The sequence below is a fragment of the Schistocerca serialis genome, chromosome 2, assembly GCF_023864345.2.
Source record: "Schistocerca serialis cubense isolate TAMUIC-IGC-003099 chromosome 2, iqSchSeri2.2, whole genome shotgun sequence".
In the NCBI taxonomy this organism is placed as follows: Eukaryota; Metazoa; Arthropoda; class Insecta; order Orthoptera; family Acrididae; genus Schistocerca; species Schistocerca serialis.
In genome coordinates, this window is record NC_064639.1 from 253,446,880 (window position 1) to 253,462,906 (window position 16,027).

General features: G+C 44.4%; 1 protein-coding gene across 1 annotated transcript in view; it reads left to right on the forward strand.

The window, feature by feature from the left end:
* The first annotated feature begins 2,993 nt into the window (after positions 1-2,993).
* Positions 2,994-16,027, forward strand: part of LOC126455883 (high-affinity choline transporter 1-like) — a 449,603-nt gene continuing 436,569 nt past the window's right edge. Inside the window, exon 1 of the mRNA XM_050091642.1 lies at positions 2,994-3,112. The gene's annotated coding sequence lies outside the window, so the exon portion shown is untranslated. The remainder of the gene's footprint in view (positions 3,113-16,027) is intronic.

Genomic DNA, 16,027 nt, shown 5'->3' on the forward strand with positions numbered 1-16,027 from the left:
GCAGGAGCGATGGGACACAGCATCTCCGAGATAGCGATGCAGTGGGGATATTCCCGTACGAACACTTCACGGGCGTACTATAAATATCAGGAATCAGGCAAAACTTTCAATCTCTGACATCGCTGCGGCCGGAAAAAGATCCTGCATGAACGGGACCAACGACGACTGAAGAAAATCATTTTATGTGACAGAAGTGCAATCCTTCCGCAAATTGCTGTAGATTTTAATGCTGGGCCATCAACAAGTTTCATTGTGTGAACCATTCATAGAAACATCATCGATATGGGAGCCGAAGGCCCACTCGTGTACCCTTGCTGACTGCATAACACAAAGATTTACGCCTTGCCTGGGCCTGTCAACACCGACATTGGACTGTTGATGACTGGAAACATGATGCCTGGTCGGACGAGTCTCGTTTCAAATTGTATCGAGCGGATGGACATGTACGGGTGTGGAGACACCCTCATGAATCCATGGACCCTGCATGTCAGCAGGGGACTGTTCAAGCTGGTGGAGGCTGTGTAATGGTGTGGGGCGTGTACAGTTGGAGTGATATGGAACCCTTGATACGTCTAGATACGACACTGACAGGTAACATGTACGTAAGCATCCTGTCTGATCACCTGAAGACATTCATGTCCATTGTGCATACCGCCGGACTTGAGCAATTCCAGTAGGACAATTCGACACCCCACACTTCCAGAATTGCTACAGAGTGACTCCAGGAAAACTCTTCTAAGTTTAAACACTTTCGCTAACCACCAAACTCCCCAGACAAGAACGTTATACAGGATTACTGGGATGCATTTCGATGTGCTGTTCAGAAGGTATCTCCATCCCCTCGTACTCTTACGGATTTATGGACAGCCCTGCAGGTTTCATGGTGTCAGTTCCTTCCAGCACTATTTCAACATTAGTCGAGTCCATGCCACGTCGTGTTACGGTACTTCTGCGTGCTCACTGAGCCCTACAGTATGTTAGGCAGGTGTACCACTTACAATGTACATCAAAACGTCATGTATGACGCAGCAGTTCTACTACATACAGCGAAAATGTAGTAAGTGACAACCTTTTGAGCTTTCATCATTTTCTGGGTGATGTCACCGAGAAAAATTTTTCGTGAGTTAAGTTTGATGCCAGTCGCTATGTGCTCACCTTCTCAAATAATGGATGCATGAATCTGAATATTTTCGCGCGGTGGCGTCTCACTGTTTAATCCTTTATTTGGCACACACAGAAATATTGCGATGAAAAAATATTAATGCATACGGTCACGTGAACAATTTTACATGTATATTTCAGAATACAATGTCCTGGTTCCTAGCATCATCGCCCACAAAATGCGCATGAGTACTACAATGTTGTTCCTGTGGCTGAAAAAATGACTGCGTTTTGCAGCATGTTAAATGAAATCTCTTAAAACAATTTCTTTTCGGTACAAAGCACACAACTATTCCACATTTTAATAAATGAAAAGCAGCAGTTTGCTTTTGTTCTACAATATGTAGAAACTGGTGCTTTTCTTTATTATAATGTTGTTCTACCAAGAACAGACGGAAGATTCTGTTAATATGATTCCATATTTTCCACACTTAACCCGCGAACACTCCTGAGGGCAAAGACTAAACCTTCCCTTTTAGCCCATTCCCTGACCAGTGACCAAACCTGTCGTATTGTACATTATTTATGGCCTCACGAGCAGGAAAGATCAGTCCATGTCCCATGTGATAATTCGTTAGCACATTTGTATAATAACTCACCTTCAAGACTTCCTGCAACTACATCTACGTGATTACTCTGCTATTCACAATAAAGTGCCTGGCAGAGGGTTCAATGAACCACCTTCAAGCTGTCTCTCTACCGTTCCACTCTCGAACGGCACGCGGGAAAAACGAGCACTTAAATTTTTCTGTGCGAGCCCTGATTACTCTTATTTTATCGTGATGGTCGTTTCTCCTTATGTAGGTGGGCGCCAACAGAATGTTTTCGCAATCGGAGGAGAAAACTGGTGATTGAAGCTTCATGAGAAGATCCTGTTGGAAAGAAAAACGCCTTTGTTTTAATGACTGCCACTCCAATTCGCGTATCATGTCTGTGACACTATCTCCCCTATTTCGCGACATTACAAAACGAGCTGCCCTTCTTTGTACTTTTTCGATGCCATCCGTCAGTCCCATCTGATGCGAATCCCACACCGCACAGCAATAATCCAGAATAGAGCGGACAAGCTTGGTGTAAGCAGTCTCTTTAGTAGACCTGTTGCACCTTCTAAGTGTTCTGCCAATGAACCGCAGTCTCTTTCCATTTACAAGCCATTTTCGGTGACAAGAAGAAACAGCGCCACGAAGTAAGAAGAAACTGCTACACTGGTAACTGACGCTGTCATATCTCGCACGGTGTCTGCTGTTTCACATTATTCCGAAACTTTTCACCAGAGACAACAGAAGACGACAGAATATTTCTGTACGTGAGACCATAAACATTGCTTGCAAGCACAATTTCCCATCCAAAGACGAAACCTTAAACACGATGCACACAACAATGTACGATTTTGGTGTTACTTGAGGGCAACATTGTGTAATAAATGCTTATATTGTCATTTTTCCTCTTTTTTTTTTTTTTTAACCTTCGCGGGCGTACGAAGAACAACTCACCAAAGTGTCATCGCAATCGGATGAATAGTTGAAGAATGCATAGGGGACACATGTACAAAAACATTCATTTTTATTTATATAGATGAAAATCGTATCCATCTGTGGCACACTAAAAGCGAGCGTATAGGTAACCTGTATTTTTTTTTTTTGGGTGGGGGGGAGGGATGACTAACAAATTGTAATCCTATCCAGAACCCCAGAACCGAACCATGGGTCCGGGTCTGGGTATAAACCATGCTTACGCGGCGCTCCAGCGAAAGGTACTCGGATGACGCGGTCACCTTCTGCGGCCGGCAGGCGGCAGCAGCGTCGCGTCTGCCGTGTCACTCGGGCCTTGAGCAGGTGGCGGCCGCAACAGGTGAGTGGAAGTGCCGAAGACCAGCGGCGGACTGCAGAAAGTCGGCCGCCGCACCAGCCGTAGCAGCCGCGCCACACCGCACCACTCGGGCATACAGCAGGTCAGTCACGCTCCGACGGCTACAGCTGTCACACGCATCTCTGCGTAGCGACGGGGGCTATAAAGCAATACACAGCCTAACCAGTCTCTGAATATTGTTGTTTCACATTATTATTTATTTACGACGCTTTGCTCCATAACATGCGTTAGTTCCGGTGTTTGGCTCCGGAGCATTTCCCCTGCAAACATGTAATGTTCAAGTATCTACAGTGCTGTGTATTTACGTAAAATGCATCTCTAGCAAAGTGTATGAACGGCGAATGTCTTAAGCTCAAATTTAGTGCTCTTACGGAAAACGACGACGCACAGTATAGTAGATATCTCGACATCAATGTTATCCCGGAAGCAATAAACACCAGCCAAACACCAAAACTTGCCGCCTGATGATGGAGTGAAACCTCCGAAATGTGACCTTCTTCATCTTTGTGTTCTTCTTCTTCTGTGCCTTATTTCCAAGGCCGTTGCTAGGGGATTTGCCGCCCTAGGCGAGAACTGAAAAATGGCGCTCCGTCGTTATACTACCATTGGTGCTCTCCATATGCCCCCCCCCCCCTCCTCCAGCACAACCAACGGAACAAGAAGGTATTTTTTTTCTCTATTTTTGAAATTTCCCAAAATAACTGGAACAAGAAGAAACAGTTTTGAGGTACAGGCAATGTGTATACTTCCGTCAAAGTAAGTAAAGCAATTTTCCGTATGCTTTTGAAAGCAATTCGGTGTAATATAAGTTTTCCTCTTTTTTCTCATTTGCTCAGTTTTTTCGCAGTTTCCTTTGAAATCTGCTCTTCGCTGTTCTAAAGTTTTCCGCCCTAAGCGGCTTCCCAGTCTTGCATAATGGCAGAAACTGCTCAGATTCTTTTCCATGTGTCTTGGGATCTATCCTCATAATCTTGTTACACAAATCTGAATCTATTTGTGTCATATCAGGGTGCAGTCCCATTCTTTTCAGGTCGTTCATTCGGGTCCTAATCCATGTCGACGTACAGAACCTCTTTCTGGATATTTATGTTCTTATCACACGGTTACGTTCACGGTGCATGTAATATCAATACGAGTGCAAGGGATTCTCTTGAAGCTTTTCCGCTATGTTTGTTACCTTAAATGAGCCTTCGATGTGGTCGTTTCGTACTCTGTGTTTTAGGGTAACTTATAAAGACCAGCGCAAGACCCTTTACTATAATCTGAAGCTTCCGCCGGCCTGTGTGAACGAGCGGTTCTAGGCGCTTCAGTCTGGAACCGCGTGGCCGCTACGGTCGCAGGTTCGAATCCTGCCTCGGGCATGGCTGTGTGTGATGTCCTTGGGTTAGTTAGGTTTAATTAGTTCTACGTTCTAGGCGACTGATGACCTCAGAAGTTAAGTCGCATAGTGCTCAGAGCCATTTGAACCATTTTTGAAGCTTCCGGTCGTCTGATTTTCGCGTAGAATCTGATCCATACTTTAGAGTTGGTCTTATTTTCGTTTGTATATAGTATATTAAGAAAAATTTTCGTATTTTGAGAGGTGGTAGTGTGAACCAAAACAAGAAAAACATATCCCGTGAATATGGTTTCTAAAATACATCCCTTAAGTGCTATGAGCACTTCATCATCTTCGCTGCTGTGAAAGGCATCTCTTCTACTGCCAGCTCTTTGCTTATACGAACTACCTGCAGAAAGCAGTAAACAAATGGATTAACAAATGAGATCACATTGTTCTTGATTTATTTCCACATACAGGATATGGGCTGGATGGTTGCTTCGATTTGTTAGAGCGTAACAGAAGATAGTCTGCCTTTTCCCGTGTGGAATAACAGGTTTCCATTATACTGATAAGTGCGAAGATAAAACTGCAGTGTAAGTACCTTCCACAAACTTATCAGAACACAAAATAGTTCCCTTAGAAGTAATGCATACACTGCTCTGATACAGAACTGTAAATAATGCTTACAGTAACAACACTACTCGATTGTTACTGCGTGCTGTATCAATGGACAATATCAAGGAATGTGTTTCACAGTAAGGAAGATGAACATGTGCTCATAACTCTTAAGGTAAGCATTTTGGAATCTATGTTTAGTGGATATTTTTGTTTTGTTTTCGTCCTTACTATCACCTCTCAAAAATGTGGAATACTTTCTTAACACCCTGTATTTCCTTTGACTTTGAAAGGTATACTTGCATAGCAAATGTCTCCTCCACTTCAATCATCCAATTTTACACGGTTTTATCGTATTCATCCGTGAGAGCTGTGGATATTCTTACCGAGCCGAAGACCTGAAGTGATTGGTTTTTGTTATAAGGACATAATCTAGACGTAGATGCAGCTTACAGCTGGTGGCCATTCATGAGAAGTTGCAGTAAGCGTACTCCGTTTTGGTCCTACATACTCTCGAGTTCTAGCGCCGTGCTCCAAGCATTAAGATCGTGTTAAATTTATGGTAGGGATCCTGATAGTAGAACTATGACATCAGCGTTTGAAAGTACACATGGAGTCGGTTTCTGTAGATGAGGCATAATTCATGACCAGATTGAATATTAGTGAACCCTAGCCTTTAGTTTGAATTCATCGTTGTCAACTGCAAGGTTGCGTATTTTGTATTGATGTTCTCGTAGATGTTCTTGAGAAAACAGACGTAGTAATCTGGGACACAGCGCACGAAGATCCTGCTCTAGATTCATACAAAACGCGATGTAATTTAGTGACTGGTTATGCACTTATCTGTATTTCAAAAAGAGAGTCACGGAAAGAGCCTAGTAAATTTGTGTGCGTGTAAACTTGGGAGTACGTTGACGATTCGAGAGGTAAATGTACATCGTGGCTTAATGACACAGGGGACCAGTTGGTTCAGTGATCAGTCTGATCTTACTGTTGATGCCAAGTTTAAAGGTCGGAGACTGGCTTGAACATGAGACAAGGAGAGGAATTCGTGTGACGCCGACCTACAGACAATGACTTCGTTTTACTCTTCGGCAATACCTTGGCGAGAAGTTGCATAAATGGCAACCGTGTGTAGAATGCGTAGAATGATGTAGTAATATTGTAATTCGCTGTCCGGTTCTGCAGGACCGTTCAGATGGGCTTGTATAACCCATACGTATCGCATGAGTAGCTGAATCCCATGGTGCGCCTCAGGACGCTGCCGAAGTAGCGCTGTGAGCTTCAGAGTAGCTCCTGCACAGTTTTTCAAGAACTTAAAAATAGTTACTGTAGAAATATAGCAACCAGCCATTTTTTATAAAGATTTATTTGTGGCAAAACGTGTTCCGGACTTTCACTCACCTTCAGTTGGCGTAACACATTTATACTTGTATAAACAAAACGTTTTCTTCATCTGTATTTTGGACGATGTAAGTATTTTATTCTTTAAATTGCGGCTCCCTTTTTACGAATCTATATGAACAGTACACACTCTCACATGGCAGGTCCTGCACTGTATCAGTGATACTAATTATATGTGTGCTATTCATGTAAGCGCGAAAACAACGAGCCATTATTTAGACAGTAAAATCAACAGATTTAAAGGTAATATGTCGAGTATTCCAAAGCAGTATTACAGGGTCATTACTGTTTACAATATGCAGTGTGGTCCATTGATCGTGACCGGGCCAAAGATCTCACGAAATAAGAGTCAAACAAAAAAACTACAAAGAACGAAACTTGTCTAGCTTCAAGGGGGAAACCAGACGGCGCTATGGTTGGCCCGCTAGATGACGCTGCCATAGGTCAAACGGATATCAACTGCGTTTTTTTAAATAGGAACCCCCATTTTTATTACATATTCGTGTAGTACGTAAGGAAATATGAATGTTTTAGTTGGACCACTTTTTTCGCTTTACATGGCGCTGTAATAGTCACAAACATATGGCTCACAATTTTACACGAGCTGTTGGTAGCAGGTAAGTTTTTTAAATTAAAATACAGAACGTAGGTACGTTTGAACATTTTATTTCGGTTGTTCCAATGTGATACATGTAGCTTTGTGAACTTATCATTTCTGAAAACGCACGCTGTTGTAGCGTGATTACCTGTAAATACCACATTAATGCAATAAATGTTCAAAATGATGTCCGTCAACGTCAATGTATTTGGCAATACGTGTAACGACATTGCTCTCAGCAGCGAGTAGTTCGCCTTCCGTAATGTTCGCACATGCATTGACAATGCGCTGACGCATGTTGTCAGGCGTTGTCGGTGGATCACGATAGCAAATATACTTCAACTTCCCCCACAGAAAGAACTCCGGGGACGTCAGATCCGGTAAACGTGCGGGCCATGGTATGCTGCTTCGACGACCAATCCACCTGTCCTTTCAATACCGCTTCAACCGCACGCGAGCTACGTGCCGGACATCCATCATGTTGGAGGTACATCGCCATTCTGTCACGCAGTGAAACATCTTGTAGTAACATCGGTAGAACATTACGTAGGAAATCAGCATACATTGCACCATTTAGATTGCCATCGATAAAATGGGTGCCAATTATCGTTCCTCCCATAATGCCACACCATACATTAACCCACCAAGGTCGCTGATGTTCCACTTGTCGCAGCCATCGAGGATTTTCCGTTGCCCAATAGTGCATATTGCGCCGGTTGACGTTATCGCTTTCGGTGAATGACCCTTCGTCGCTAAATAGAACGCTTGCAAAAGATCTGTCATCGTCCCGTAATTTCTCTTGTGCCCAGTGGCAGAACTATACACGACGTTCAAAGTCGTCGGCATGCAATTCCTGGTGCATAGAAATATGGTACGGGTGCAATCGTTGTTGATGTAGCATTCTCAACACCGACGTTTTTGAGATTCCCGATTCTCGCGCAATTTGCCTGCTACTGATGTGCGGATTAGCCGCGACAGCAGCTAAAACGCCTACTTGGGCATCATCATTTTTGCAGGTCGTGGTTGACGTTTCACGTGTGGCTCAATACTTCCTGATTCCTTAAATAACGTAACTATCCGGCGAATGGTCTGGACATTTGGATGATGTCGTCCAGGATACCGAGCAGCATACATAGCACATGCCCGTTGGGCATTTTGATCACAATAGCCATACATCAACACGATATCGAGCTTTTCCGCAACTGGTAAACGGTCCATTTTAACACGGGTAATGTATCACGAAGCAAATACCGTCCGCACTGGCGGAACGTTACGTGATAGCACTTACTTATACGTTTATGACTATTACAGAGCTATCTGTTACAAAGCGAAAAAAGTGGTCCAACTAAAAGATTAATATTTCTTTACGTACTACAGGAATATGTAATAAAAATGGGGGTTCCTATTAAAAAATTGATATCCGTTTGACCTATGGCAGCGCCATCTAGCGGGCCAACCATAGCGCCATCTGGTTTCCCCCTTCAAGCTAGACCATTTACGTTCTTTTTAGTTTTTATGTTTGATGGTTATTTCGTGAGATATTTGGCCCGGTCGGTATCAATGTCCCGCCCTTTGTATAGTGAGGTGACAAAAGTCATGAGGTACTTCCTAATGTCGTGTCGGACCTCTTTTTTCCCGTCTTAGTGCAGCAACTCGACGTGGCGCGGGCTTAACAGGTCGTTGGAAGTCCGATGCAGACTGATCCACGCTATTTCTACGGCCATCCATAATTGTGAAAGTGTAGCCGGCGCAGGATTTGCACACGATGTGACCTCTCGATTCAGTCCCATAAATGTTCGCTCGGATTCACGTCTGGCGATCTAGGTGGCCAGACCATTCACTCGAATTGTCGAGAATATTCTTCGAACCAATCGCGAAAAATTGTGGGCTGGTGACATGGCGCATTGTCATCCATTAAAATTCCATCGTTGTTTGAGAACGTAAAGTCCATGAATGGCTGCAAATAGTGTCCATGTAACCGTACACAATCATTTCCAGTCAGTGATAGATTCAGTTGGACCATTCCATGTAACACAGCCCCCATCACTATGGAGCTATCACCAGGTTGCACTTTATCTTGTTAACAACTTCTGTCCATTGCTTTGTGGGGTCTGCGCCACACGCGATCCCTACCATCAGCTCGTATCAAGTGAAATTTGGATTCGTCTGACCAGGCTACGGTTTTACAGTCGTCTAGGATCCAATGGATATGGACACGAACCCATTTGAGGCGCTGCAGGCGATTTCGAACTACTAGGAAAGGCATCGCGTTTGCCGTCTGCTGCCACAGCCCATTAACACCATATTTTGCCGCACAGTCCTTACGGATACGTTCGCGGTACGTTCCACGTTGATTTCTGCGGTTATTTCGCGTAATGTTGCTTGTCTGTTAGCACTGACAACTCAACGCAAACGCCGCTGCTCTCGGTTACTGAGTGAAGGCCGTTGGCCACCGCGTTGTCCGAGGTGAGAGGTAATGCCTGAAATTTGGTATTGTCAGCACACTCTTGACACTCTGTCTCTCGAAATATTGAATTCCCTAACGATTTTCGAAATGAAATGTCCCATGCGTGTAGCTCCAACTACCATTTCGCGTTCAAAATCTGTTAACTCCCGTCGTTCGGCTATAATCACGCCGGGAATCTTTTCACATGAGTCGCCTTAGTACAGATGACTGTTCCACCAATGAACTGCCCTTTTATACCTTGTGTACGCTTTACTACCGCCAACTGTATACAGGGTGTTACAAAAACGTACAGCCAAACTTTCAGGAAACATTCCTCACACACAAAGAAAGAAAATATGTTATGTGGACATGTGTCCGGAAACGTTTACTTTCCATATTAGAGCTCATTTTATTACTTCTCTTCAAATCACATTAATCATGGAATGCAAACACACAGCAACAGAACGTACCAACGTGACTTCAAACACTTTGTTACAGGAAATGTTCAAAATGTCCTCCGTTAGCGAGGATACATGCATCCACCCTCCGTCGCATGGAATCCCTGATGCGCTGATGCAGCCCTGGAGAATGTCGTATTGTATCACAGCCGTCCACAATACGAGCACGAAGAGTCTCTACATTTGGTACCGGGGTTGCGTAGACAAGAGCTTTCAAATGCCCCCATAAATGAAAGTCAAGTGGGTTGAGGTCAGGAGAGCGTGGAGGCCATTGAATTGGTCCACCTCTACCAATCCATCGGTCACCGAATCTGTTGTTGAGAAGCGTACGAACACTTCGACTGAAATGTGCAGGAGCTCCATCGTGCATGAACCACATGTTGTGTCGTACTTTTAAAGGCACATGTTCTAGCAGGACAGTATCCCGTGTGAAATCATGATAATGTGCTCCATTGAGCGTAGGTGGAAGAACATGGGGCCCAATCAAGACATCACCAACAACGCCTGCCCAAACGTTCACAGAAAATTTGTGTTGATGACGTGATTGCACAGTTGCGTGCAGATTCTCAAAAAATGGTTCAAATGGCTCTGAGCACTATGGGACTCAACTGCTGAGGTCATTAGTCCCCTAGAACTTAGAACTAGTTAAACCTAACTAACCTAAGGACATCACAAACATCCATGCCCGAGGCAGGATTCGAACCTGCGACCGTAGCGGTCTTGCGGTTCCAGACTGCAGCGCCTTTAACCGCACGGCCACTTCGGCCGGCTGCAGATTCTCGTCAGCCCACACATGCTGATTTTGAAAATTTACAATTTGATCACGTTGGAATGAAGCCTCATCCGTCAAGAGAACATTTGCACTGAAATCAGGATTGACACATTGTTGGATGAACCATTCGCAGAAGTGTACCCGTGGAGGCCAATCAGCTGCTGATAGTTCCTGCACACGCTGTACATGGTACGGAAACAACTGGTTCTCCCGTAGCACTCTTCATACAGTGACGTGGTCGACGTTACCTTGTACAGCAGCAACTTCCCTGACGCTGACATTAGAGTTATCGTCAACTGCACGAAGAATTGCTTCGTCCATTGCAGGTGTCCTCGTCGTTCTAGGTCTTCCCCAGTTGCGAGTCATAGGCTGGAATGTTCCGTGCTCCCTAAGACGCCGATCAATTGCTTCGAACGTCTTCCTGTCGGGACACCTTCGTTCTGGAAATCTGTCTCGATACAAACGTACCGCGCCACGGCTATTGCCCCGTGCTAACCCATACATCAAATAGGCATCTGCCAACTCCGCATTTGTAAACATTGCACTGACTGCAAAACCACGTTCGTGATGAACACTAACCTGTTGATGCTACGTACTGATGTGCTTGATGTAGAGCAATGAGTCGCATGTCAACACAAGCACCGAAGTCAACATTACCTTCCTTCAATTGGGCCAACTGGCGGTGAATAGAGGAAGTACAGTACATACTGACGAAACTAAAATGAGCTCTAACATGGAAATTAAGCGTTTCCGGACACATGTCCACATAGCATCTTTTCTTTATTTGTGTGTGAGGAATGTTTCCTGAAAGTTTGGCCGTACCTGTATGTGCATATACCTATCCCATGACTTTTGTTACCTCATTCTACACTCATGCTCATAAATTAAGGGTAATGCTGATACATGGTGAAACAACTCTCTGGTGGGCGGTTTGCGGGTTTAAATCTCCTAGGGGTATGACCATGCGGTGCATTTGACCTGCCGTCGTCGCGCGCTGGCGCTGGTAGCAGTCGACATACGCAGAGGTTTGTTGGAGCATGTCAGAGTACGGTGCAGCGAGGAAGTGTGAACACTTTTCAGACGTGCTAATGGTGACTGTTTGTTGAAAATGGCTCAAAGAACATATTGATTATGAGAGGTATGAGAGGTAGATTACTAGGGCGATTGGAGGCTGGTCAAACACAGCAGGTCGTAGCACGGGCCCTCCGTGTGCCACAAAGTGTGATCTCAAGATCATTGCAACGATTTCAGCAAACAGGAAACGTATACAGGCACTACAGTACGGGACGTCCACAGTGTACAACACCACAAGAAGACCGATATCTCACCATCATTGCCCCCAGACTTCCACGGAGTACTGCAGGTAGCCTTGCTCGGGAACATACCGAAGCCACTGGAACAGATGGCTCCAGATACACAGTCTGCAGACTACTGAACAGTCATGGTTTATTCGCCCGGAGACCTGCAAGGTGCATTCCACTGACCCCTGGTCACAGAAGAGCTCGTAAAGCCTGGTGTCAAGAACACATTACATGGTCATTGGAACAGTGGTACCGGGTTATGTTCACGGACGTGTCCAGGTATAGTCTGAACAGTGATTCTGGCCGGATTTTCATCTGGCGTGAACCAGGAACCAGATACCAACCCCTTAATGTCCTTGAAAGGGACCAGTATGGAGGTCGTGGTTTGATGGTGTGGGGTGGGATTATGATTGGTACACGTACACCCCTGCATGTCTTTGACAGAGGAACTCTAACAGGTCAGGTGTATCGGGACTCATTTCGCACCAGTATGTCCGCCTTTTCAGGGGTGTAGTGGGTCCCACCTTCCTCCTGATGGATGACAATGCATGGCCCCACCGAGCTGCCATCGTGGAGAAGTACCTTGAAACTGAAGACATCAGGCGAATGGAGTGGCCCGCCTGTTCTCCAGTCCTAAACTCCATGGAGCACGTCTGGGATGCTCTCGGTCGACGCATCGCTGCACGTCTTCAAACCCCAAGCACACTTCAGGAGCTCCGACAGGCAATGGTGTAAGAATGGGAGGCTATACCCCAGCAGTTGCTCGACCACCTGATCGAGAGTATGCCAACCAGTTGTGCGGCCTGTGTACGTGTGCATGGTGATCATATCCCATACTGATGTCAGGGTACATGCGCAGGAAACAGTGGCGTTTTGTACCACATGTGTTTCGGGACGGTTTTTTCAACTTATCACCAATACCATGGACTTACAGATCTGTGTCGTGTGTGTTCCCTATCCGCCTATGCTATTAGCGCCAGTTTTGTGTATACCACGTTGTGTGGCACCACATTCTGCAATTATGCTTAATTTATGAGCATGAATGTATATACATGATGTAGTGGATAAAATCTGAAGCTCTGTTAGATATTTTTCAGACGTCTATTGGAAGGCTGCAAAGCCAGATGACTGTACTGAAAGTTAGAAAGGTCAATGGAAGATCTATGAGTGGTGCAGAGACTTGCAGTTGACCCTGAACGTAAATAAGTATAACGTACTGCGCGTAAATAGGCGATGTGTTCCATTACTATTTGATTTTGCTACTGGTGAAAAATCTCTGGGAACAGTCACTACTCGTAGGTACTTTGCCAGACGAGAACCTGGGAGTGGTTAAGTGCCAGGCCACAAAAAATGTAACACTTTATCCAGAAAAGACACATTTATTAAATAAAAATGTTCTCGATGCTGTTGTTACAATGTTTTATCATATGTAATTAACAGGCAAAGATAAATGCAAGGAATGAACAATAAAATTTAAATTTTAAGCTGCAAGTAGAAATGTGTAATAGTGTAAACTTTGACCTCATTGGGTTGGTCCACCCACTAAATAATTCAGTATAGCATTGTATGGCTTCAGTTTCTACTACACCAGACAAAAACATTTTAACTATCACACGTTTCGAGAAACATGCTCCAAGCATCAAAAACATGTAATTAACAGTTCAGTTAACACCTATAAAGACAGGAAATCAGAACAGGCAAGGAACAATTACAAAGCAATATGAAATGTAGACAGGGAAATATTACCTGACCGTTCATAAATAATAAGGTAAAATGCAAATCTTAGGTAAAGAACAGGTAGCAATGTACAATGGTTAACTTTAAATTGAGATAGGCTACTTTTATAGAAGAATGTATAAACAAAATGTAAACTAGAACTGCCTCCGGGATTTACTTAAAACATCCATCAAAATTGATCTTGAGTATCAAATGCGGTTGCACAACGGCAGGACAAATGATGTTCATAAATTACGAACTAGGTTCAAACCTGATAGACAGAAATAACAATGACATAACCAATGTAAGTTAGCCTTGCCAGAAGACATATTAAATAAAACTGGAGTTAAACCTAAAGCACAGAGAATTAAAAAAAAAACAGAATTCACAGCTTCTAATAGCATTTCGTACAGTCTACACAGAAAGGAGCTCACCAATGCAGTCCACGCGCCTCAGAAACTCCACTTTGCCCGTGATTTCTGAAGATATAAATGACAGACCTAGCTAGGGGACCGCCTTCCGCCAAATCCGAGCGATGTGCTTCTTGCACATATAAGCTGGTAGGTTAACAACACAGACTTGCTTAAAATGATATTCAGTTACGGAAGTTGCTCAGAGATTCCATGCCCCACATAACTACCAGCAGCACCTGTCCTTCGAGCTGATGCAGACCGCTGTCAATTCGGCGCTGAGAACGTGCACGTGTCCTCTGGCGAGACAAGAAGCAGTAGTTTGCTTGGCTAAAGGCAAAGAGGCTATATCACGCTTCCGCTTAGACATCGGGACAGCGTAAGGGACAGAGTAACCGTTCGAATCGGCCTAAATTGGAATGACCACATAAAAAAAAAAAATTGCAGGAAAAGCAAATGTTGGCCTCGGATTCATTAGAAGAATCTTGATGAAATTCATCAACGAAGGAAGTGGATTCCAAAATATGTGTTCGACCGAGTCCTGAATATTGTTCTTCAGTGTGTTGGATTTATAGCAGAAACGAAGATTTAATGAAGAATGGTAAATCTTGTCACGGGATCGTTTAGTTAGCACGAGGGCGTTATGGAGATGCTCAACAAGCCCCCTGTCAGTCGCTACAGGAAAGGCGTTGTGTATGACGGAAAATGAAATTATGAGAGCGTGAGGTCGAAAAAGTAGTCCAAGAATGGAAGATGGCATACATTACCGCCATACGTAAGGAAGGGAGCTGGAAAGATCCGACTACTTACAGGGGAATAAGAGTAAAGGCTTCGGTGAGTAGGTTGTTCAATAGTACAGTAAAGAACAGATTCGAAGAGGCTGCGCAAGTTGTTGTATCGCAGCAACAGTCCAGCTGGGAAAATCTGTGGTGATGACATTGGGTTGGTGGGTTGGGTTGTTTGGTGGAGGAGATCAGACAGCGAGGTCATCGGTCTCATCGCATTAGGGAAGGACGGGGAAGGAAGTCGGCCGCGTCCTTTCAAAGGAACCATCCCGGCATTTGGCTGGAGCGACTTAGGGACATCACGGAAAACCTAAATCACGACGGCTGGACGCAGGATTGAGCCTTCGTCCTCGCGAGTGCGAGTCCAGTGTGCTAGGATAACATCTTTTGTGTACCCCAGATGTGTCAGAAAATGTTCGCAAAAAATCAAGATCTCCTTTTTATGTTTGTTGGCTTAGAAAAGGCTTACGATTCTGTGCCAAGGAGGTTACTATGGACAACACAGGAAAAGATTGGAGTGGACGGTGAATTAACAGCGTTGGTGAAAAGAATTTGTCACCAATGCGAGACAGCTGTGAAGGTTGGTTTAAGATATTCTAGAGTTTTAAAACAAGTAGAGGATTAAGACAAGGATGCTGTACGTCACCAAGCTTGTTTAAGTTGTTCTTGGATACTCTAACAACCCTACCACAACAAAGGTCAAAAATTAACTATGATTGTAGTGTTGCCCACGCTGTTAAATATTGCATTTTCGGGCAACAACAAAGTTATATTATGTGTCAGGTGTCAAAAAAGGTTCAAATGGCTCTGAGCACTATGGAACTTAACTTCTAAGGTCATCAGTCCCCTAGAACTTTGAGCTACTTAAACCTAACTGACCGAAGGACATCACAAACATCCATGCCCGAGGCAGGATTCGAACCTGCGACCGTAGCGGTCGCGCGGTTACAGACTGTAGCGCCCAGAACCGCTCGGCCACTGTGGCAGGTGTCATTAGAGCACAGTTAATAAAGTCATTTCTTGAAATAATGGATAAACTAGGCACTCATCTTTTCGTGTTTCCCACGCTGGTCTCGTTGTGAACTCTCAATCGTCGAAAATCTAGGTAGTGATGATTCCAAGCTCGGATGCAAAGAGGCCTAGGTGTAATTCTGCGATATTAAAAAGTTTT